Source organism: Gavialis gangeticus, unplaced genomic scaffold, assembly GCF_001723915.1.
Source record: "Gavialis gangeticus isolate Ggan-Ray unplaced genomic scaffold, GavGan_comp1, whole genome shotgun sequence".
Lineage (NCBI taxonomy): Eukaryota > Metazoa > Chordata > Crocodylia > Gavialidae > Gavialis > Gavialis gangeticus.
Window position 1 is genome coordinate 633,406 of NW_017728983.1, and position 23,561 is coordinate 656,966.

Consider the following 23,561-nt stretch of genomic DNA (forward strand, 5'->3'; position numbering starts at 1 on the left):
ACTGGGCTCCAGGATTGCCTATGAGAGGCTGCAGCCAGCAGGAGAGGCTCCCCAGCTCCAGCAAGGGTCTGAGCAGCAACCTGAGAGGTTCCCAGCTCTGCTTCCAGCTCCTCCAATCAGAGGCCAGGCAGCTCCACATGAGGTGGGGGCTCCAGGAAGGTCAAGACCCCTAGCAGCTTGCAGCAGTGCCAGCACTGGTGACTGGCACTTCTGCCTACCACATGGGAGACCTGAGTTCAAGTCCCAGCTGGGGTGAATGAAGTAACAGGGAGAAGTTCTTGTTGCAGTGGAAAGGGGCCATTGTGTTTTCCCCCTTTCTCCCCCCCTCCAGGTACCTAGGTCCTATATTCCTTGTTATTTGACATTTTGTATTTTGTGCCTTTTATATGTCACCAAGCAGTATTGTTTGTTCTGCTGTTTGTGTTTTACATTTTGGGTTAACTCTCTTTTGTCAACTGGATGAATATGTCTATGATTGTAAATGTCTAACCTTTGTTGAATCCTGCCCCCTCGGGGCATTGTAGTGTCCCCTATACCCCCTGGTTCATACTGGTTATGTTCCCAGTACTGTTCTCTCATTAAAAGGTATATGGTTAAGTCCCCATCGGCGGTCTGGCTCTGCTGTATAGGTGGCGGAGAGTCCCTACACCTCCCACAGCACTTGTGCACCTGCTTTGATCCCTTCAATTGGAGAGAGGGTACCTCTTGGAGTACCGCCCGGGTTGCACAGCCATTCTGGCATTGGTGACCCTACACAGCCAGTGGCAGAGGTGGGGACTGAGCCTGCTTGCTGGAGGAGCAGGCTGCTTTTCCATGTCACCCCGTTCTCAGCCTCTGATGAGGGAATCCATTGAGGCAGCACATTCATCCAGGTAGACCCTCTCTGCCTGTCCCTCTTCTGGCATAGCTGGTTTGTAGGGGAAAGACATTTCTTCCCCAGGAACAATTTTGACAAAAGCAAAAGGGTTCTTCAGTTTTGTTTAATTGTTTTTTAATTGGTTAAAGCAAATTCAAACGAGAAATGAGGAGTCCTTTCTACAGGACTCCTGTAGGACTCTGTTTCTAATCATACAGTTAAAATGGGCGTTAAGCCCTCAGAACAAACTGCTAAGGGAAATAGTGGCTTTTCTTTCCTCTTGCTACCTTCGGGTCCAGACTGGACATCTGCCTTGCTGGAGGATCTGCTTCAGCCAACACAAGTTATGCAGCACCACATGTGAGTGAGTGAATTTCTCTTCCTTCTTAACCCCCTGTAGGTCAGAGTAGATGGTCTTCTGGCCTCTTCTGGCCTTAAAGTTTATGCATCTTAGAATTGGAGAATCACAGAATCATACAAGAGTAGGGCTGGAAGGGTCCCCAGGAGATCTTCTAGTCCAATCCCCTGCTCAAGGCAGGATCATCCCTGACTAAAACATCTAAAACAGGTGTTTGTCTATCCAAAATATTGAGTCACAAGATCACAGAAAAGCAGGGCTGGAAGGCACCTCACAAGATCATCTAGTCCATCCCCCTGCTCAGGGATTAATTCTGACTAAACCATATCATCCAAATGTCTATCAAACCTGCTTGAAAACTTCCAAGGATGGAGATAACACAGTCTGAATCTTCTTCAACAAAATGACATTTGTGAAGGTTTTTCTATGGGGGGAGGGTGTTGAGGTTCATTTTTTTTTAACTCTTTTTGGACAAAAGTCTGCATATTTTTAAGCAAATTAATTCCATCACTTTCTCTTCACTGACAATCTGTTTTCCTTCAGAAACACGTTTGACTGAAAGTTTTCAATTAACTTGCCTTGCAAAATCCCTGGGCTTCCTCTTTCATCATGGCACCTTCGTGTTTTTATATAGCACCCAGAAGTCAACAGGGTAAAATCTTGGCTCCACTGAAGTCAGTGGCAAAATCCATGGGCATTGTCCTGGTGACTTTCTGATCCAAATGAAGACAAGACAAGAAAGGAGAAAGCCAAGGGAATGGGCAATGGACTGGAAGACAAGGCTTCACTTGGCCAAAGCTCTCTAGGCTGCTGGCTTCCTTTATTAGAAATATATTTCAGTACCTTGTTGGAGTAGAGGTGGGGCCTCTTTGGGAAGAGATGGGTTTGCAGGGGCTGTAATTAATCCCTGTTTGGCTCCATTTCTACCCTACCAGCTACTGACAGATTATGCTTTTGACCTTCACTTTGACAGACACAGTTGCTAGGTGGATCTGACACATGCCTGACAGTCAGGGCAGCTTGGGCAAGAAGCCTTGGGTCTTAGTTCAGCTAGAAACTCCTTGGTAGAGGGGCAAACCAAAACACAGCCTGAAGGCAAGGCTAAGGGAGCATCTGCTGTGGTGGAGCATGGCAGAGCTCATCACCATGCTGATCATGGTAGCAGACATTAGGCAACAAAGCGGAGACAGGGATCTTCCACACTAAGCTCATCCCCACTTATCACTGTACCTGGGAGCCCTGGTCAGGGATCAGGACTGCACTGCGTTCGGCATCTTAATCATGCTGGAGAGTGTCTCCCTGTAGATCTTGGCCTCGGGGGCTCTGCACATCATGCTGTGTGGCTCCCTACTAGGGCCCCCTGAATGGTCCTTTGTACTGATATGAGGATTTGTCTTGACTCACATGAAAGCACTGTTTTATAGCTGAGTGGAGCAATTATTTCTGGAGTCAACTCTTGCTTCCTCAGGGCTTGTGGAAGAGAACCAAGGGCTTGGAGCCTCCTGGGAGGTAGGCAGGTTTTCCCCAGCATGTGGCCTGTGATAAAAGAGCCTGGGATTCCCTTGCCATGAGCACCTTTCATCAGCCAGTACCTGTAACTCATACAGTAGCAGAACTAGGAGCGGGCGAGCAGGGCATTGGCCCCAGGTGCCGACTTCAGGGGGTGCCATAGTCGCGGTCATCTGGGGGGGCTTTCCTGCAGAAGTAGGTACAGGGCAGTAGCAGCCCTGTGCCCTGGCCATAGAAAGGTGGGGAGCTGGGGACGCCAGAGAAGCAGCTGGGGGTGGGCAGGCAGCAATGCTGCAGCAGCTGAGATCTGTGAGTCCCTGGGGCAGAGAAGCCTGGCTAACCCCCTCATCCTCTAAGGGCATGGAAAGGAGGGTGTTGCCTGGGGCCAAAACTTGTTAGCAACACCTCTGTTTTCTATCCCTAATCTGTCAGCTCTTCCACTTCCTAACCAAAGTTGCAGGCAGCGAAGAAATGCAGGTGTGGTTGGCACCAACCCGTGTGTACTGGGAGGAGTCCACCTCTGGGGAGTTGAGATGGGACAAAGTTTGCAGAGAGGCTGAGTGCCAGCCTATTGCCCTGGCAGCTGAGCAGGTGAGCACTCAAGGCGGCTCTTGGAAGCACAGTAGGGCCTGTCACAACAGATCCACATGCAGGGAAATCCTAAAGGTTGCAGCACAACCTCTCTGACAAGACCTCCCCGCTGTGCAGAAGCAAGTTCGGAGCACCTGAGACCCTCCAGTTCACAGCCAGACCCACAAAGGAGAAACAGTTCTGCATGGCAGCCCTACCCGCAGGGAGGCTAGGGGACCCCTGAGGCCCCACACCTGCCACTGTGTTCATGTGGCCATCCTTCGTGCCCATGTGAAACTCCCATTGACTTCAGTGGGGACTTGTAGCTGTAAGGGCTGTCACAGGCAGCTCTGATTGCAGGATCAGGGCTTTTCAGTGTGCTCTTTACAGGGCAGGAGCCAGCTGGTAATGTGTTTTCTATGTAACATCATTCTAGGACACACGTAAGTGCTCTCTGATAGCAACTGTGAAGCCATAAATATCAACTCAGTCGCCTGACCTGTCTGACCGCCTTCACCTTTGAAGAGAAACACACAGGTTCTTCCTGCCTCTGTCCCAATTGTCCTTGTATTTTGCAGCCTGGCCACTAGCACAGGTTCAGTATCTACATGCCTATTTGCCCAAGATGCCATAGTGACATGGACAGTGGCAAGAGGACATCGTGGATACCCGAAAATCTCAAACTCTGGCCTATTGCTTCCTTCCCAAATCACAATGGTTTAAAGTACTGCGTACCTTTTTGGCTTGAGCAGATAGGTAGTGTTTTGGGTCTCATAAGTGGCTGCTGTCAGGAGGAAGAACTGATGATGGACTTCAGTGCTTCTTTGATGTGGTCCTCTTTATTTATGAAAAATGTACAAAATGCCTTTCCCTTGAATGCAGTAAATACCAAACAGCAGAGGCTTGTTTCTTTGTGTCCTTCTAGCTCTTCCCAGAGGACTCCCTCTCTTGGCTTTCTCTCAGGGCTAGGTTTACAGACAGTGCTTCAGTTTGGGATGTTTCTCTTGGATTCTTTTCTAAATGCTTCTCCTTACACACAGGCAAGTCTCCGTCAAACAATATTGAGCTATATTTGGTCATGTAGCTTAGTTTCTAACTGGCCTTGCATGCAGCCTGTGTTTTAGGGCAGTGGCTCATAGTGTTTCAGCAATCTTGGTTCAAAAATGAGCTCAACTGGTTTTACATTACCCCGAAGGACAGCTGCCACACCTGCCAGATTCAGCAAAATATCACCCAGACTCCATCATAACAGCTATGGAAACTAAGGCAAGGTGTTAGTGAGTGGCTACAACCTTCACACCCATTCTCCCTTGTAATGCTGCATAGAAAAATGTGGTTACTCTAGGCCTTACTGGAGTATGGATTAATACAACCATTGATTGGCACATACAGCTCACACAAAGGGCCCTGCTACCTGTTCAAATGAAAGCTGGATAGAAACCAGCTATAGAGTTGTTACACTTTTTAAGCTGGACATTTTTATTATGTGATAATTACTTTGCACGTGTGGGTGGTCTAAATTTATTGCACAGTTAACCAGTTATTTGTGTGATAATTACTTTGCACAAGTGGATCAGTCTTACTTTGCATTTTTTAATATATTGTGTGTTTAACCAGTTAATTGCATATATAGAATAGCAAAATATGTATAGTATAATATATATAATATAGCAAAATATACATAGTATAATATATAGTGTAACAGGGGCCAAAGGCTCTGCTAAAAGCCTCAACCACAGTAGGCCTCACTGAGTATGGAACTAGCCATGACCACATTGCTTACATAGATTGGGAGCCACTAGGAAAAATCAGGCTATGTAGACTCCTCACAAGGCCACCAGATAAAGGGGGATTGATAAGACCCAATGGGACATCAAAATAAGGCTCAAGATGACATGGCAAACCTGTTTTCCTATTTGATAAGAAGGTTGCAGCAGCACAGGCAGCATCCTCACACGGCGTAAAGACGCATCACCCAAATTAAGGCGGCCCGACAGTAGTGACCATCTCCCAACAACACTGGTGACCCTGACAGCTAACTTGGTAGGTGACATACTTCCCCCTCATAGGGTTGTAATCTGCAACGGCAGATAACTAGGGACTCATTTCCTCCTCTCCCTTCCAATCCCCACCAAGCTTGATGAGGTATGACCTCTCTGCGTAGCAGAAAAAGATAGGCCTGTATGAATCTAAAAAGGACAGTGTGGAGACAAAGACAGAAGTAAGAAAAGTTGTGTCAGGAGTAGCTGCATTGGAGGCTAGGAATTAAGACCAACTACACCACTATGCATGGTCTCAGCCTCCCTGCTGGTGACCAATACAAGTGGAGAGAGTAGCTTGCTGCCATAACTCAGCTGAACGAATATCAGTAAAATAGCAGATTTCTCAAGTGCCATGAGACTTCCTCTGTCACAAAACTTCAACAGTTTTCTGGCCTGGACATGCAAATGTGCAAGCACATTATAGTCAGTGGGCTGTATTTTGGAGGAAGAGCCTTTATTCTTTTGGGTGCTCCTAGAACTCTTGAACAGCCACACTCAAGGATTTGAGGACAGTGTCTCCCAGATGATGAAACAGGCAGCTCAGAAACATTTAAGGGGACTCTTGGAGATGGCTGCCCCATATTCTGCTCAGATTTTCTGGTAAGAGCCTTATGGATTTAAGCAACAGGGTGACACCCTTCTTTGGCTTGATAAAGGAATAGGACATAGAACCAACGGTTCTTAAAAACCTTTTCTTGCCACAGTGTCTAAGAGTGGATTATGATTTGATGTGGAAATAGTTTGGATATGCCTATAGCTGAGTGGCTAAAAGAGGTTGAGGCAGTTGTTCGGCAGTAGGATAGGATTCCTATTAACAAGCTCTGTATGCAGCCTGGGCAGTGAAAGGCAGGATCCTGGATATAGTCCCCAAGGTTGCAGCAACGGTTGGAGAAATTGAGGTAGGAGTAGAGGTAACGGTGCAGGAAAGGCTGGCAAGTGGATCCTGGCTGGATGGTTGGTGAATGAGAAAAGGCATCTCGGAGAGGAGAATGCGGAGCTGCAGGTATGGCTGCAGGCATGTTTGATAAGCCAGGCCTCGGAGGTTAAGAGCCTGAGAGTTAGTTGCTGGTTTTGCCTCTGGGCTTAAAAGTCTGTTGCAAACCATGTGACAGCATAGGCCAGCCCTCTCCAAGCCCCAGAATAGATTTTCACCGGCCCATGCATTTGGTTGTTTGGAACACCCCCAAGTTCGCATCTGAGTTGGAGACAGGCTCATTGATTTTTTGTATTGGATACCAGAAAGGAATTTGCAGTGGCTGTGAATGAATTGAGTGCTTACCCAGGAGTAGACACAGTGACAGTACAGGGAATCTTGGGTGTTAAACAAACCTACAAGGTGAAGAGACTTCCACTTTGATTTGGCTTTACACCATTGGTGAACAGTGTTTCATTAAAGGAAAGAACAATTTGATCAGAGCAGACACCTTGAAAAAACTTGAAATGGTTATGGACTTCCCATATATGCACCTCTGACAGATTCTGAATGCAAGAGAAAAGTAGTTCCCATGGCACTAGTGATGCAGACTGTGAAGGTAGTAAAATAGAAACAACCATCTCCCCCTGCTGAAGGTTGGGATGTTTGGTGGAGTGAGATAACAGATGTCTGGGCTAGTGATTCATTAACTGCTGAGAAAATGGAGACACTAGTTACCTGGGAAGGGAGTATGCCTCCCTCATTAAGCAGTATCTTATACCATAGGAGGTGAAAGACCCCTTGAGACGGGTCATAGAGGCATTAGAAAAGCAAGGATTAATTTGGCATTGCTCACCTCATGCCACATCAGGCTGGCCTGTAGAAAAGCCAGCTAGAATCTGGAGGCTGACAATTGACTATAGTAGTTAAACAAGACTGCTAAGCAAGGGGCACTGGTGGTAGCAGCTTCTCCGTAACTGTTGGACGTGGTTTCTCCTGAAATGAAACGGTTTTTGATTTTCACAGCAGGAACAGTTTTTGGCTTTTGTCTTGTGTCCTAGTACCATACAGCTTTTGATGTCCAAGGGGCTCAGTATTGTTGGACTGTTTTGCCTCTAAGTTATTGCGATTCCCCAAAAATATTTCACATGACAGTGAGGAAAATGCAAGAAGGCGTGTTGCAGGTGGGCAGAAGAAAGTAGTAGGTGGATGATATTCTGGTGGTGAGTAAAACGACAGAGGAGCACGAGGAATTACTGCACAGGGCTTTTGCAATGCTGTCAGAAGGGGAATATATAGCTCAACCTCTCAAAGTCACAGATCAAGTGGAGAGAAGTGCAGGATATGGGAATTAGGCTTAGCCCAGGGAGGTCAGTCTCTAGGGGAAGAATAGAGGATGTTGTGAAATGACCAGCACCAGCAGATGCTAAATCCTTGTGGTCATTTCTAGGGCTTACACATTGTTGTCGAGAATCCACTGAAAGATGCGTAGATAAGGCAGGACCCTACTATGAGGATCTTAAGAAACCTCAGTGAATGTGAACATAGATAGCAACTGAGGCATGGGAAACTGCAAAGAGCTTTGCTGGAGGCCCCCACCCCAGTAGCTCTAAGCAATGATTTTCCCATTATTGCTTATCCCACTTTATCAAATATCTGTATCACCAGCATGATCCCACAAGATACTGGGGCACGGGAACAACCAATTGCATACTGCTGTTATAGCAGAGCCTTAACAGCTCCAGAATGTAAACTGGGAAGCTATGAACAAACTGTTGTCCTAGAATACCAGACCGTACAGGAGAGGTCAGGATCATGCCTGTGAACCCCAGGTGGAAGCAAGGATGCACTCTGTTTTTTAACCAGTGCCACAACAGCAAATGTCAGGAAAGCCACTGGTTTGTGGACAGGAGTTTGTACTGCACAGGAGGAAAGACAGTTACAAGGTTCCCTGGGGCACATGCAACAGGAGACAGGCAGGTGCAGCATTTGCTCCAGTTTGGATGGGAGCGGGTAGAATTAGGTGGCTGATGTGGCAGCAGTCATGGAAGTGTTCAAAATGCTGAGAGGGAAACAGTCTGTTGTTGCTGATTCAGATGATGTGTCCAAGGGTCTTGTGATCTGTGTCCATTGGTGGGTGACTAAGAATAGTCAAAGAAGCTGCCATTGTCAGCCCCTTGGGTGAAGGCACACCAGTGGCTGCAGCCACCTATGCCCATGCAAGGAGCAGACCTAAGATAGACAAAGAAAAGCAGGAAGGATTTCAGGTGTGACAGGCATTGCAAGGGAGATAATCTGTTGAAAGAGCATGTTTTAAAGTGCCCCTCATAGATCAGTGGTGTTCCACTAAATCAGGGAAAAGCCAGAGAATGACCGAGTTCTGGTAATCCTATCACAGATACAGCACCTGGTACTGAACTGGGTAAATGGGTCACTTGGAGGACACCCTGAGTTAGAAGTGGCTATAAAAAGGCTTAGGAAGGTAGGACAGTGGCCTGAGACGAGGGAGACACACATTTTACAAGGGATTGATATGTGTGTGACAGGACCCTGAAGAAGGGGAGCTGAGTTAATGCATCAGGCTCTTAAAGTGTTGCTTCAGTAACCATAATTAGATTTTGTGGACCCGTTACCCACTCCCCCTACACAGAACAGATGGTTGTTTGATTGTGAACAGCTTCAGTCAATGGACAGAGGCTTTTCCAGATGGGGCTTATCCCATAGCATTGACTCTGATAACAGACTGGCATTTATCTGACAGGTATACTGTGATACGGGCACTGGGCTGTTCTCACCACACACTCCATGTCACCACCAGGCAGAAGGAAACATGGACAGAATGAAGAAAGCCTCAAAGTTTGAATTGTCTAAAGGTGCAATGAACTGGGAACACACTGGGACATGGTCCTTCCTTGGGTAGTGGTGAGAACTCATTGCTGACCCAACCACATAACAAGGTTTGGTCCATATGGAGAACTACTTGGAATACCTGTGCCCAGCTGGGAGACCCTTCTCTACCTCCTGATTGGAAAACAATTCAAATGAACAGTTTAAAATGCCAGTTAGGCCAAGGACTGGCCACAGTGTGACAGGTTGTGGAGCAGCAAGAAGTGGATGGAGCAGTTAATAAAAACACTGACACTCAACAATGGCATGTAGGTGATAATGGGGCAATAGCTAAAACTTTCCCTGTACCTATGAGAAAGGTCTCTAAGGAAATGTGACAGTCCACATCCAATTATAGACCAGCTGAGACTGTCGGTGTCTCTGATGGATGCAAATGCTCAGCCCCAGTGGAAACATGCCATACAACTGGGAATGTATAAAGCTTAAACTATGTGTGAACCACTTCTGCTCAGCTGCCTAGTAAATGGATAATGTTCCACCATCACTTTGGCAACCAAAACTGCTCTTTAGAAACCTCAAGTACACTGAGATACCTGAAACATGTTCTTGTGTTGAGTGCCCTCTCTCCAGAACAGATGCATCCTGCAAATCAATACCTGGCTGTTCAGGTGGTGTCACCATCAAGGCTTTGGCTTCTTTGACCATGGGATGATGTTCCAAGAAGAAGGATTTCTGGGAAGAGATGGGATCCACATGATGAAGAGGGGAAGAGTGTCTTTGCAGACTGGCTCACTAATCTAGTGTGGAGGGCTTTAAACTAGGTTCACTGGGGGATGGAGTCCAAAGCCCTGAGATAAGTGGAGAAGTGGGAAACCTGGAGGAAACACAAGCAGGGGAGATGCTCTTATGCTTCCTGAGAATCAGGGCAATCAACTAGTTATCTCAGGTGCCTGTACACAAATGCATGGAGCCTGGGAAATGAGCAGGAAGAATTGGAAGTCCTTGCACAGCCATGGAGATATGATGTGATGAGAATAACAGAGAGTTGGTGGGAGCCCACAGGACTGGAGCACTGTCACGGATGGGTATAAAGTGTGCAGGAAGGACAGGCAGGGAAGAAGAGTAAGAGGAGTTGCACTTTATGTAAAAGAGCCATATAATTGCTCACAGCTCCGGTATGAAGCTGGAGATAGGCCTGTTGGTAGTCTCTGGCTTAGAGTCAGAGGGGAGCAACAAGAGTGATGTCGTGGTGGGGGTCTGCTATGGACCACCAGACCAGGAGGAAGTGGTGGATGAGGTTTTCTTCAAACAGCTAGTGGAAGTTTCTCAGTCATAAGCCCTGGTTCTCATGGGGGACTTCAGTCACCTTGACATCTGCGGGGAGGGCAATACAGCAGTGCGCAGGCAATCCAGGAAGGTTTTGGAGAGTATTGGCAGCAACTTCCTGGTGCAGGTGCTGGAGCGGCCAACTAGGGGCCATGGTCTTCTTGACCTGCTGCTCACAAACAGGGAAGAATTGGTGGGGAATGTAGGAGTAGATGGCAACTTGGGCAGCAGCAACTGGAAGATGATTGAGTTTAGGATCCTGAGGAAAGGAAGGATGGAGAGCAGTAGAGTATGGATCCTGGACTTCAGAAAAGCAGACTTTGACTTGCTTGGGGAACTCATGGGCAGGATCCCCTGGGAAGCCAGTCTGAGGGGGAGAGGAGTCCAGGAGAGCTGGCTATACTTTAAAGATGCTTTACTGAGAGTGCAGAAACAAACCATCCCGATACACAGGAAGACTAGCAAGTATGGCTGAAGACAAGCTTGGCTTAGCAGGGAACTCTTCAGTAAGCTAAATCACAAAAAGGAAGCTTATAAGAAGTGGAAACTTGGACAAATAAACAGGGAGGAGTACAAAAACACTGCTTGGGCACAAAGGGATGAAGTCAGGAAGGCCAAAGCACAGTTGGAGTTGCAGCTAGCAGGGGATGTGCAGGGTAACAAGAAGGGTTTCTATAGGTACGTCAGTAGCAAGAGGAGAATGAGGGGAAGTGTAGGCCCCTTACTGAATGGGGGAGGCAACCTTGTGACAGAGGATGCAGAGGTGGTTAAAGTGCTCAATGCCTTTTTCACCTCAGTCTTCACAGGCAAGGTCCGCTACCAGACTACTGCACCAGGCAACGCAGTTTGGGGAGGAGGTGAGCAGCCAACAGTGGGGAAAGAACAGGTTAGGGATTATTTAGAAAAGCTGGACATATACAAGTCCATGGGACCAAATAGGATGCACCCAAGGGTGCTGAGGAAGTTGGCTGATGTGATTGCAGTGCTACTAACCATCATCTTTGAAAACTCATGGCAATCAGGAGAGGTGCCAGATGACTGAAAAGGGCAAACATAGTGCCCATCTTTAAGAAAGGGAAAAAGGATCCAGAGAACTAGACCAGTCAGCACTTGGAGGAGAAGTCTATTAGCGGGGATCCTAGTTTTTTTCTGATTAAAAAAAATCCCCAATTTTCGGGTTAAAAAAGTAACCCAAAATACACATTTTTTTGGGATCAAAATGAAATGCCACTATATATAGCTATGTATTAGCGGCATTTAATTTTTAATCATGGAAAAATGTAGATTTGGGGGTTTTTTCTAACCTGAAAATTGGGGATTTTTTTTTTAATCGGAGAAAACCAGGATCCCTGGTAATTAGGAACAGTCAACATGGATTCACCAAGGGCAAGTCATGCCTGACCAACCTGATTGTATGACAAGGTGACTGGCTTTGTGGATGCACTGGAGACCAGGAGACCTGTGGTATACCTTAATTTTAGCAAGGCTTTTGATATGGTCCCCCACAACATTTTTGCAAGCAAGCTAAGGAAGTAAGGGCTGGATGGATGAACTGTAAGGTGGATAGAAAACTAGCTGGAGCATCAGGCTCAGAGGGTAGTAATCAATGTCTTGATGTCTAGTTGACAGCTGGCATAAAGTGGAGTGCCCCAGGGGTCAGTACTGGGGCCGGTTTTGTTCATTGTCTTCATCATTAACCTGGAAGATGGCATGGAGTGCACCCTCAGCAAGCTTACAGATTACACCAAGCTGGAGGGAGTAGTAGATGCACTGGAAGGTAGGGCTAGGATTCAGAGTAACCTAGACAAATTGGAGAATTGGGCCAAAAGGAATCTCATGAGGTTCAACAAGGACAAGTGCAAAGTCCTAGATCATCCTAGCCAAGGCTTTGTTTAGCCGGGTTTTGAAAACCTCCAAGGATGGAGCTTACACCACTTCTCTGGGTAAAGTGAGAGTCTAGCAGAAGGCAACAAAAATGGTTTGGGGGCTGGGGCACATGATTATGAGGAAAGATTGAGGGAACTGAGCTTAGTCTAGAGAAGAGAAGACTGAGAGGGGATTTAACAGCAGCTTTCAACTCCCTACAGGGTGGCTGCAAAGAGGACGGAGCTGGACTGTTCTCAGTGGTGGCAGATGACAGAACTAGGAGCAACAGTCTCAATTTGCAGCAAGGGAAGTTTAGGTTAGATATTAGGAAGAATTTTTCATGAGGAGGGTAGTAAAGCACTGGAACAGGTTACCCAGAGAGGTGGTGGACTGTCCATCCTTGGAGGTTTTCAAAGCCTGGCTAGACAAAGCCTTAGCTAGGATGATCTGGTTGGGGATGGTCCTGTCTTGTGCAGGGGGCTGGACTAGATGTGACCTCCTGAGGTCTCTTCCAACCCTCATTTTGTATGATTCAATCTGAATTTAAATACATATACTTAATCTACTTTCCCATCTATCATGCATGTTGTTAATCATAATGTAGCTCTAGCTTTAGGTTATATAGATATAAGAACAGAGAGAGGCAATTGTTATTCTTGTATTGCAAGCAACGATCCTGGCCTGCATTTGTGGATTCTTTATCTTAGTGCAGCCAGATATGCCAGCAGATGGTTTGGCTGACACCTACTGGTTAAATAGCACATAAACTATTATTTGGAAAGTCTGGGCTGAACTCCAGACATACTAGATGCTAGAGCACTGTCGTCAGCACCATATAATTGGGACCAAATTAATTTTAAAATACAAAACAAGGTATATAAAGGAGGTGGGACCCAGTGGAAAAACCTGTTTTGTACCTTTGTCTTATTATGGACTTGGACTGAATTGAGCATAACTCACACTTAGTTATATGGCTCAACAAAAAGGATTCAGAACAACAGGAAGCAGGCAACAAAAAGGATCAAGGGCTTGGAAGGCAAGTCATCTGAGGAGAGGCTGAAGTAGCTGGGCATGTTCAGCTTGCAAAAAAGTCACTTAAGAGGGGACATGATAGCAGTTTTCAAATACTTGAAGGGCTGCCGTAAAGAAGAGGGAAAGCACTTTTTCTCTTTTGCTGTAGAGGAGGGGCATTGAAATTGCAGTAAAGTCAGTTTAGATTGGATATCCAGAAAAACTTTTTCACTGTGAAAATAGTAAGGCAGTGGAATAGACACCTAGGGGAGTTGTGGACTCGCCATCACTGGAGGTGTTCAAGAGGTTGGACAGTCTCTGGTCAGGGATGATTTAAGCATCGAGATGCCTATGTTCTACCGTGGGGATTTCCCAGTCTTCTAGGCTTCGCTTTTTTCTCCTGCACCCCCTTTCCCCCTTCCTTTTTCAGTACATGTGTTAGGGTGTTTTTAAGCCTGGGTGTTGGCTACAGCCAAGACAGAGGACTTTGACTGGGCTGTGCCAATGCTCCTGCTAGGACCAAAGCTGGAGGTTCCTGGCTAAAGGGTCTTGCCCCTACACTCAGGGTCGGACCAATTGCCATGTTTGGAGTCAGGAAGGAATTTTACCCCACGGTCAGATTGTTCATATTGGTATGGACTGGTTGGGGGGTCTTTGCCTTTCTCTGTAGCAGGGGCATGGCTCCCTACCTGGGATCTCTTAAGCATATATTGACAACTTTCTATAGAAGCAGGACACTGGCTGCCGTGGTTCCTCTGCTCTGCATGTGGCAGGTTTAGGTGCTAGGTCTGTGTTATGTCAGGTGTGATGATAGTCTTAGGTAGAGTTTAGATTATGGTTTGTCTGGCATGGTTTGGAAAGGGATGATCCTGCCTCAGGCAGGAGATTGGATTAGATGTGACCTCTGGAAGTCCCTTCCAGCCTCACTTCTCTATGATTCTGTGAATTTTTGTCTCCCATGAATGTAGTGTATGGGGTACACCCATTACACACTACAGGGACAAACCCAGCCAGGCAACTGGGAAGGATTTGTGTGAACATCACTGGCCTATCTAGATCAGGGCTACAATTGTATTTTTGACAACAAGCAGGGGAAGCCCTCTAACTGAGATCATTACTTCCCCTAATAGGACATTGCAGAACATGCCGATTCCTTTGTTTGCACCTATTATAGGATTGGATTTAAAAATACAGGATTTTATGACATGCATGAAGGAGACATTAGTTCCCATGGCTGATCTGATTCAGCAACAGAGTCAAGAGGCACAGAAAGAGGTGCAACGCACTGGAGGAGGGGCAATCCAAGAGAATGTTTCCCTACATCCCATATTCAGATCAGTTAGTATAATACTTCTAATGGTACAAACAGTGACAATGATTGTTCCAATGCCGTTAGGCTGCTGCATGTGCCTCTGACATGCAAGGGCCAGGTTCCAGTGACCACAGAAAGGGGCAGTCAGCAATGCCATAAGATTAGATGATAGATAAAACATGCTGTTGTGTACTATAGATACTGCTGCTAACATTTACTGAACGGGTATTAGTATATTCTGTGCACTTCATTATCCTATATTTTCTGAATGTAAAGTTCTTTCAGTAGTTAGACTGGTAATGGACCTAATACACATGAGTATATAAAATGACAGGTTTAGATGGGTGAAGTTCACTTGTCACCTGAAGGTGCCTGAATGTGCCAGAATTAGCTGAGCCTGCAAGAATGACTGTGATCCATTGCACAAGGGATTGCAGTGGGGAGGCATCAAAAGGAAAACAATGGCAGCGGTACATGGGGAAGAAGCAATCATTAAAGATTGGGGCTAAGATCAGTATCACACATTGCATGGGCGGGGTGATTGCAGGTGGGACTATCCCGATGCTGGAAGACCAGCAGCATGGAGACTTCTTCTGGAGGGATGCCAGACTAGGGGAATCTCTCTTAGCCACCATGGTTAACTAGAACTCACCTGGATGCTTAACTAGTAGTTTGTCATAAATAACCAATATAGCAATGCAGCAGTCATATGATGTAGCAATTTAGTAACCTTCTGCTTTATTATGTCTCCTTCTGGACTCAGATACACCTGTATATTTCTTTCTGTATTTGCATAAACATCACTTTTTTATTTTGCTTAGCAATGCTATTTCTTACCTCAGCATAATATGTATAACCACTAATGTTGTGGTATAATACCACAGTATATGCAGCATGTTCCCAGTCTTCGAGCAGTAAGAAAATACTAATAACCTAACATTCCCAGGCCCATTCCAAGGAACTAAAAATAAATTGGAAGAAAACTGTATGGTTGTATGAGGGAACATGCAGACCAAAGGCAGACAGAAAAGGAGCATGATAGTAGGGATGGGTATAACTGAATGGCCCACTGGATCATCTTCTATCTATACATTATGCTTTTCCAGGATGATGGAGGGCAATGCAGGCCTCTCTGGATTATGGATTAATACAACCATTGATCAGTACATATAAAACTCACAAAAAGGCTCTGCTAAAAGCACTGACCTCATTACTGAAAATGGATTTAGGTACTACCGCATTGCTTACAGAAACATAGATTACAAGGCACTGGGAAAGTTAGGCTATGTAGGTTTCACAAAGCCACCAGATAAAGAGGGATTGGTAAGACTAGACTGGACACCAAAATAAAGTGCGGGACAACCTACTAAACGTGTTCCTACTCAGTAGAAAGGTTGCAACGTCAGGTGAGAACTAGGATGTGTCGAAAGATGTTTTAGTGTTTGGCAACGGTTAGGATGTGCATACTGCACACATGAAGTTGTTCTGATCAGTGTGTAAAAAAAGGTCTAGGAACCCCACTTTGTAGTAGGTTTGGTGGATGCACCTGTGAGCTACCCCTGTGCCTTATTGCATGTATCCTGGCCAACACTATGTACCAGCTCGTCATGTGTGTTAGTCTTCAGTTGCTTTGTAAACAGCATATCTGGCCAAGCTTTTTTCATGTGAACTGGGTCTGTGGTTATTCTTTCTGTAACAATGAGGTCTTCACACACTGGCTGTAGCAGCAGCAGAGATGGCACACACAAACCACTCAGACTAAGGGAGCTGACCCCTGCATTCCCAACAACAGTTATTTGCAAGGGATCCTAGAGCAAGCAATTACTTTGCAGCTATACTAAAAGCTTCTTGAAACCGAGGAAAATTGGCTAATAAAATGATAGAATCATAAAAAAAACGAGGGTTGAAAGGGCCCTCAGGAATCACATGTACTCCAACCCCCTGCTCAAAGCAGGACCAGCCCCAACTTGATCATCCTAGCTGAAACTCTGTCTAGCTAGGTCTTCAAAACCTCCAAGGATGGAGAGTCCACAGCCTCTCTGAGTAACCTGTTCCAGTGCTCCACCACCCTCCTCGTGAGACAGTTTTTTCCTAATATCTAACCTCAACTTCCCTTGCTGCAACTTGAGCCCATTGCTCCTTGTTCTGTTATCTGGCACAACTGAGAACAGTCCAGCTCCATCCTCTTTGGTACGACCCTTCAGGAAGTTGAAGCCTGTTATTAAATACTCCCTCAGTTTTCTTCTGTCCAGATTAAATAAGCCCAGTTCCCTCAGCCTCTCCTCACAAGTCATGTACCCCAACACCCGTACCATTTTCATTGCCCTCCGCTGGACTCTGTCCAATTTGTCCACATCCTTTCTGCGGGCGGGGGCCCAAAACTGGACACAGGACTCCAGATGTGGCTACACCAGTGCCAAACAGAGGAGAAAAAGATCACTTCCCTTGATTTAGATTTAGGTGCATCTCATTTAAAATAACGCTTTTTGTCATGCTACCATTGCTTGGAGGGGCCAGTCCTTGCCTTTCCTTCAGTTGCTTTGCCAGGTCGGGGATTGATAGCTCTGTGGATACTTTTAGTCTCACAGAGAAGCTGGGGCCATGGGACACTGTACAACTCCAAAGCAAGAGCATGTCAATAACTGGGATTTTGGTTCAAGGGCGAAATTGTGGGGGGGAAATTCCAGACCAAAATGAAAGTCAGTGGATATTTTTTTTTCTCATTGAAAGAAAAACCTGAAGAAAAAAAGTCTTTCCATGCTGGACGTCATACCAAAAATAAAGCAATGGAGGCAAAAGCGTGGGCTCAGGCACCACTCCTAAGTCAGCAAGGAGGAGTTGCTGATGCCACATATTTTTCAAACACCCAGTATATGAGGCAGTCACCTGTATATTCAGGCTTACCCTAGATTGAAGCTGTGTATATTCAGTAAGCCAGGGTCAGGCTCTGTTAGCCTGGTGCTTAGCACACTTGATTTGCAGGGAGGAAGCCTGGTTTCAAATACCTTACTTGAACATGACAAAGAGTGAATCTGGTTGTAGGGCTTCTGCATCCCAGTTGAGTAGCCTATGCCCAAGCCTTAGGGTGCTAGGTCTTCCTCAAGCACCCTTTTTGGAGCTACTGTACAAGATGCTTCATGATGCATCAATGTAGATCCCAGAACCATTATGTCTTATTTCTCAGTGAGTGCCCTAACCACTAGGCTTGAGAGTTGTTTTCTTTTGCTTAGGCTCAAGGAAACTTTAATCATTCCAGTAAAGAAAGAAGAATATCAATAGGAGGGAATGAGAAAACTCCACCCTAGAATCCCTTAGTGGTTAGGGCACTTTTCTTGGACATGTGGGTTCAGATCCCCCAAGGAAGAGGGAAGGATTTGAAGCCAGCTCTCTCACACCTGGGATAGTACCTTAACCACCAGGCTGCTGGGCAAGAGAACTCCTGCCCTACTTTTGTCACACCTGAAAAGGTTTTCCTCTGTCAAAAGCATTTGGCCAGTTCAGTCTGAGTTTGCAATGAGATTTAGACCTGCCAAAATACTACTTTTTGTCAAAAAAACCCAAAGTGATTTGTTTAAGGCAATGCCCCAATCTGTGCCAAAGTTCTTTAGGAAAAAAAATACCTTTGAGCTCATGAACTCGGAAAGCCCTGGGAAGCAATGGGCTTGCAGAATCTCTCTGGTGTAGACAAGGATAGTTTGCTTGATAAAAGTGACAACTCAATTAAATCCCACTGATATACGATTCAGCACTCCCGCAGGTAGTTACAGTTGGGGACAGGTGCTCGGCAGCTTCAAGACTATCTATTGAGTGATGGATTCATTTTCCTAGCACCTGCCTGAAAAGGTTATTTTTCATGGCCAGGATCAGGCAGGATGATTTCCTTTCTTGCTGCTTTACCAGGTGTCTCTACCTTCACTTCATTTGCAGGTTTAGCCAATAAATCAATCCCGGTGAGCTCACTTAGCACAACTGGCCTGAGCAGCAGTGACTGACATAAATTAGACAGGGAGAAATCTTGTCCTACAGGATAGTCTTGTTAAAAAATAGATTGAAAAGCCTAAGGACAGAAATCACTGGAGAAATTTGAAGTGAGGAGGGGGAAAGGAGGGCAGGGAAGATGGAGCAAAAGGAAGGAATTGCCTCCGTGCAGTCTGCCCTTAGTCCCATGTGGGCAGTACCACTCTCTGTGCCTCATAGTTTTCCTGGCAGGCTCCCTCCTTCATGAAGAGGCAGTAATATAATGAGGGGTGGGTGATGGGAGGCACTAGCCCCAGGCACCTACTTGGAGGGGATTAAAGGAAGGCAGCAACTGCTCCCACAACCAGCCCAGCCTAGCCTAGCCTCGCCTCTGTCATCACCCCTACGGCTACTGTTGTTTAGGGCACAGACCCTGATAGTTGCACCTCTGCACAGAGGAGCCGTTAGCAGACAGATGCTCCCTGCCCATCTCCCTTTACAATTGTCTGAAGCTTTTCCCTTGCCAGGCACCCTAGGTCTATTCTGTATGGTCCTCTGAGGGTGTCTTGAGCAGGGCACTGCATTGTGACAAGGCAGAGGTGGGTTTGCTCAGTAATCTTACCTTGCCCATGAACCCTGAGGCCTCCTTGTTGCAGGGCCTTTCCATGTGTATGCTTGTGCCTGCCTACTTGGGTCCAGCTGAGCACTTCTGTAGCAGAGCAGGACTAGGGTTTTTCCTTTGGCTCTCCAAAAGTTGCAGTCTCTAATTCAGCCACAGCACTTCTCTTCCCAAATCAGAGCACCACTGACCATCACCTGCATCCCAGCCAGGTTGGCCAGAGAGTGGCTTTGTGCTGCACAGCAGTTGTGGAGGTAATCCAGGAGAGACGTGACCTGCACAGACATCTAATAAAAAGGGATTCAGAGGTGCAGGGTTTTGCCTTGTCTGTGCCAAGGTAGACCTGCCAGGACCCTTGATTGCATCTTGAACTCAAAACACTCCTGCCTCTGAGAGTCTTAGCTGTTCTCATGGTGCAGCGCTCACATTTAACAGCCTGATTCAAATCTTAAGAGCCTATATAAAAAAGTAACTAGGTTGGTTTTATGACACAACTGAGCTCTTAGCAAGGCCAGCAGAGGTCTGAACTGGCTCCATAACAGCTGATTTCATCCTCTAGTCTACTTCAGCTGTTCTTTGTTATCACTCATTGCTAATAGGACTTTATGCAGTCCTGTTTGGTAGCAAATTGGAAGTGATATCAAATGTGTCTCATTAAAGACTTTCTTCACTGCAGTCTGTGAAGTGTTGCTGATGAAATCCTGGAGTCCTACTCCACAGACAGTTTATACAGACATTTTTCATTGGGATTTGCTGACTGTTTTCAGCCAAAGTACAGGCAGGGTTTTCTGTCTCCTTATTTCTGTTTTTAACACAGACAGGCCAGCTTGGCTTTGCTAGGGGCATCCATTTTGTGCTCTTTGTGTGCATCACGCTAACTCTGATACTACCACAGTAGGTCTTTGACCTTTCTGGACACACTAAACTTGAATGTGTTGCTTTCTGTTCCTGGGTCTGTTTTGCCTGTCTGTTACCTGTTCAGGTTCAGAGGGCTTGGCTTTGTGATGGAGAGATTAGGAGGATAGTTGGCCATGGCCTTTCCTCCAGCTGGGTAGGATCCAGACTGGTGCTCACTGCCACAACAACTGGCCAACTTCCCTTGCTCTGGCAGAGTGAAGCAGCATTGGAGCAGAGCCCTGCTACAGGAGCGGGGTCCTACAAAAGTAAGGGCTAGATTCACTAGGCAGCTAACTGACCCCTTTATGTGCCCTAAGTCTAACTCTTAAATGCAGCTGGTATTCATAAAATCCCTGCTTAACAGCTGCCTACCCTGTAGGTGCCCACTTCTCTGCTGATGAGTGAGCCCCAGGGCACCAACACTTGGCATCCCCAAGCAGCTTGGCCCTTCAAGCATGCCTAACCCCTGGTGGTATTGCAAATCAGGCATCCCCCCACTATCATGTATATGAGTCCTGAGTCTGCTACCACACCTACTACCACAAGGATGAGAGGGCCATGCCCTCTATCATACTGAGAAGCCTGTGGGGTAGAGCCCTTGTCTGGGACTTGGGAGACCTGGGCTTACAGATCTCTTCTGTCTAACTTGGTGCCAGGAGAGTGACCCAGACACAGGACTGGCAGGGAGTCTGGGATAGCCCTTTTTCATCCCTCCTCTTGGAGCAGGGATGGGAACCAGGGTCTCCCATGGGACTGCCTTATTCACCAGGCTCAAGAGGCAGTCTCACAGTCTCTCCCTGGTGAGGTGAAGTTCTGGACCATTGTAATGGGATGAAGGCCCCTAACCCCATTACTGTGTGGAAAGTGTGAGGCTGAGTTTGAAAGGAGAAAAATGCAGAGACCCCTTTAAGGCCAGAACTGTTGCAGCCAGAAGGGGCAGAGCCAGAGGCTACATAAGCCCAGAGCTGGAGAGGAAGGGGTAGTCAGTCCCCTGTAGCAAAGGGGAAAGTAGCTCCTAGGAGAGCAGCTGAATCTGAGCCTCTAATGGTGAGCAGGTCCAGGAGCACTGTTGCTGGGATAATGTAGTGGGATTTGAGGAGGGCCTGGGGAAAGGTGCCCCACTGGAACTGATTGTGTTTGTTGCTGCTTCTGGGTAAAGAGGTTGCAAGGCATGGGACAGGGAGCAGGGAGAGATGGCAGGCTGCTGAAGGCACTACAGGGAAGTGCATACTCTGCACAGATTGTTTTGGGCTCCCCACTGGTACCTGCTGCTTGGGAGGAAAGTCCATCAGCTCAAGCCCCAATAAAGGGAGATGGGGAGAAGCTCACTTATGCCATTTGGGTGGTATTTTCCAACTATGCCTCAAACTTCCAGTCTGTTCACAAATGAAGTGTCACCATCATCACTCTCTGCCTGAAGAATGGTGTTTGTGGCCAAAAGCTTGAAAAGAACGCATTTGCCAACTATTTAGTTGGTCTAATAAAAGATACCACATTTGCCCAAAGAACCTTGTCTGACATCATCACTCTGCTCTTGGGGAGGCAATGCTTTGCTAAATGCCATTGCTCCCATCCCAATTGCCTAAATGGCGCTGTAGTGGGCTGTCCATTTGCACCACACAGTCTTATATTTCCCTGGGCCAACTTGTCCGCAGAACACAGCGTAGACCATAAGTCCACAAACATTAGGTACAAATAAAGGGTTAAACCAAGACCTGTGGGTCCAGTGTGGAAATCTCTGAGGCATTTGATGATCTGAGGGTAGCTCAGGACCTGGTCAACATACTGGAACTGTAGCTAAATCCTCATTGGTGACAGCAAGCCAACCTTATTGCATGGGACATTTCCCCCCACTATTGCACATGGTGGGGGTCTGGCTCCACGACCCACATGCACCACGAAATAGCACAGCAAGGAGCCAGTGAGGAGAGCTGTCTTGCGAGGGGACGTGGTATCCTTTGTAGAAAACTTGCCATCTCTGAGACCTCCACCTGCTCAGAGGCCACAGATCAAATGTCTCCTGCCCCCATGGTCTGACCTGCATTCACCACCCTGGGCAGGGAGGTGAGACCACTGGGGGCCAGGAGCTGCCTTCACTGTGCCAGGTCCCAGGATGCCTATGGCAATACACTGTGTGAGCAAGGAGAGGGGAGGCAAAAGTGAAGCACCTCTGGCTTCACCTCTTACCCAACAAGTCCGTGGGTGCCAGTTAAGGATGCAGTGTTTGAATGGGCCTGCTGGTGAGATCCCCCCCATCCCATAACCTGGATCCCCCCACAATGCTTTGTAGCCATTGTGGGATATGGTGGGACATTAGGCGATGTTTGTTTTGGCCATTTTGTGGGTCCAGTGCTGAGAGCTTGAGGGCCATTGGACTAGGCCAACTAGTGAGCAGCCGTGGAGGTGGAAAGGGAACTCTCTCTTCCTGCCCCTGAGAGAGCAGGACTATCCTTTGCGTCAGTCAGGGCCTTCCCCCTTAAGCTCCTCAGCTTTCCTTTCTTCCTGCTGGTCCACAGGCTTAGCCTGAAAGCTCAAGAAAAGACCCGCTGGCTGCAGACTGCCTTGGCCCCTGCTGCGGGCTGTCTCATCCCCAGGTCCCTGAGGCCTTCCACATCTCTCAGGCTTTTCTCATTAAGCAAACAGCTGGCAGGACATTCAGGTCTGAGACTTTCCCAGGCATTGGAAGTTTTGTGGTGCATTCATTAAATTCACATTTTCCAGGAAACCCAGGACAGTCCTGCAAATATCACAGCTCTCCTGACAGCTCTCATTAGTAGGAGGCAATGCAGTAGCATTGTCCCTAGTCGCCAGACCTTGGCTGCAGGTTCCACTGCGGTCGCTGGGTAATGTATTTGTATTGCATGTACTGGTATTGCTAACGCCAGTGCCTGTGACAACAGTTCTGAGGAGCACAGCAACAAGATTCGTAGCCAGCTGTAGCCAGCTGTTTGGATGCCATGCTGTCACAAAGCCCAGGGCAGAGCCTGTGAAACCACAGTCAGAGCTGTGACATGAACTTCTGGGAGAGCTGAACTGAATCCAACTCCATCAAATTCGCCCCTTTTTCCGCTGTTATCAGAACAACCTTCCCAATGCCAGCTGCCAAGGAAAAATCTGCACTGTGAGCAGTTTCTGCAGTCCAGAAGAGAAGAGCCATTCTCCCTGAGGCCCACCCGGGAGGTCGCTATGGGGGTAGCAGCTGCTCAGACACTGCAGTGGCAGTGGACAGAGCAGAACGGGCAGTGCTGAATTGCAAAGGTTCCTAACCAGCGGTGCCTGGCCTAATACAAACCCTTACCGCTTTCTTAGCTCTTCTCAAGGGAAAGTATACTAGATTGCCTAACATGCCCTGAATATCGACAAACTGGGTGGTATTTTGCGGTACCTTGGAAACAAGCCTGACCACCCTCACCTGTCATTCATAGGAAAGCAAAAGCTTCCTAATGTCTGAGCTTCCCAAAAGCTATGCATGCTAGCC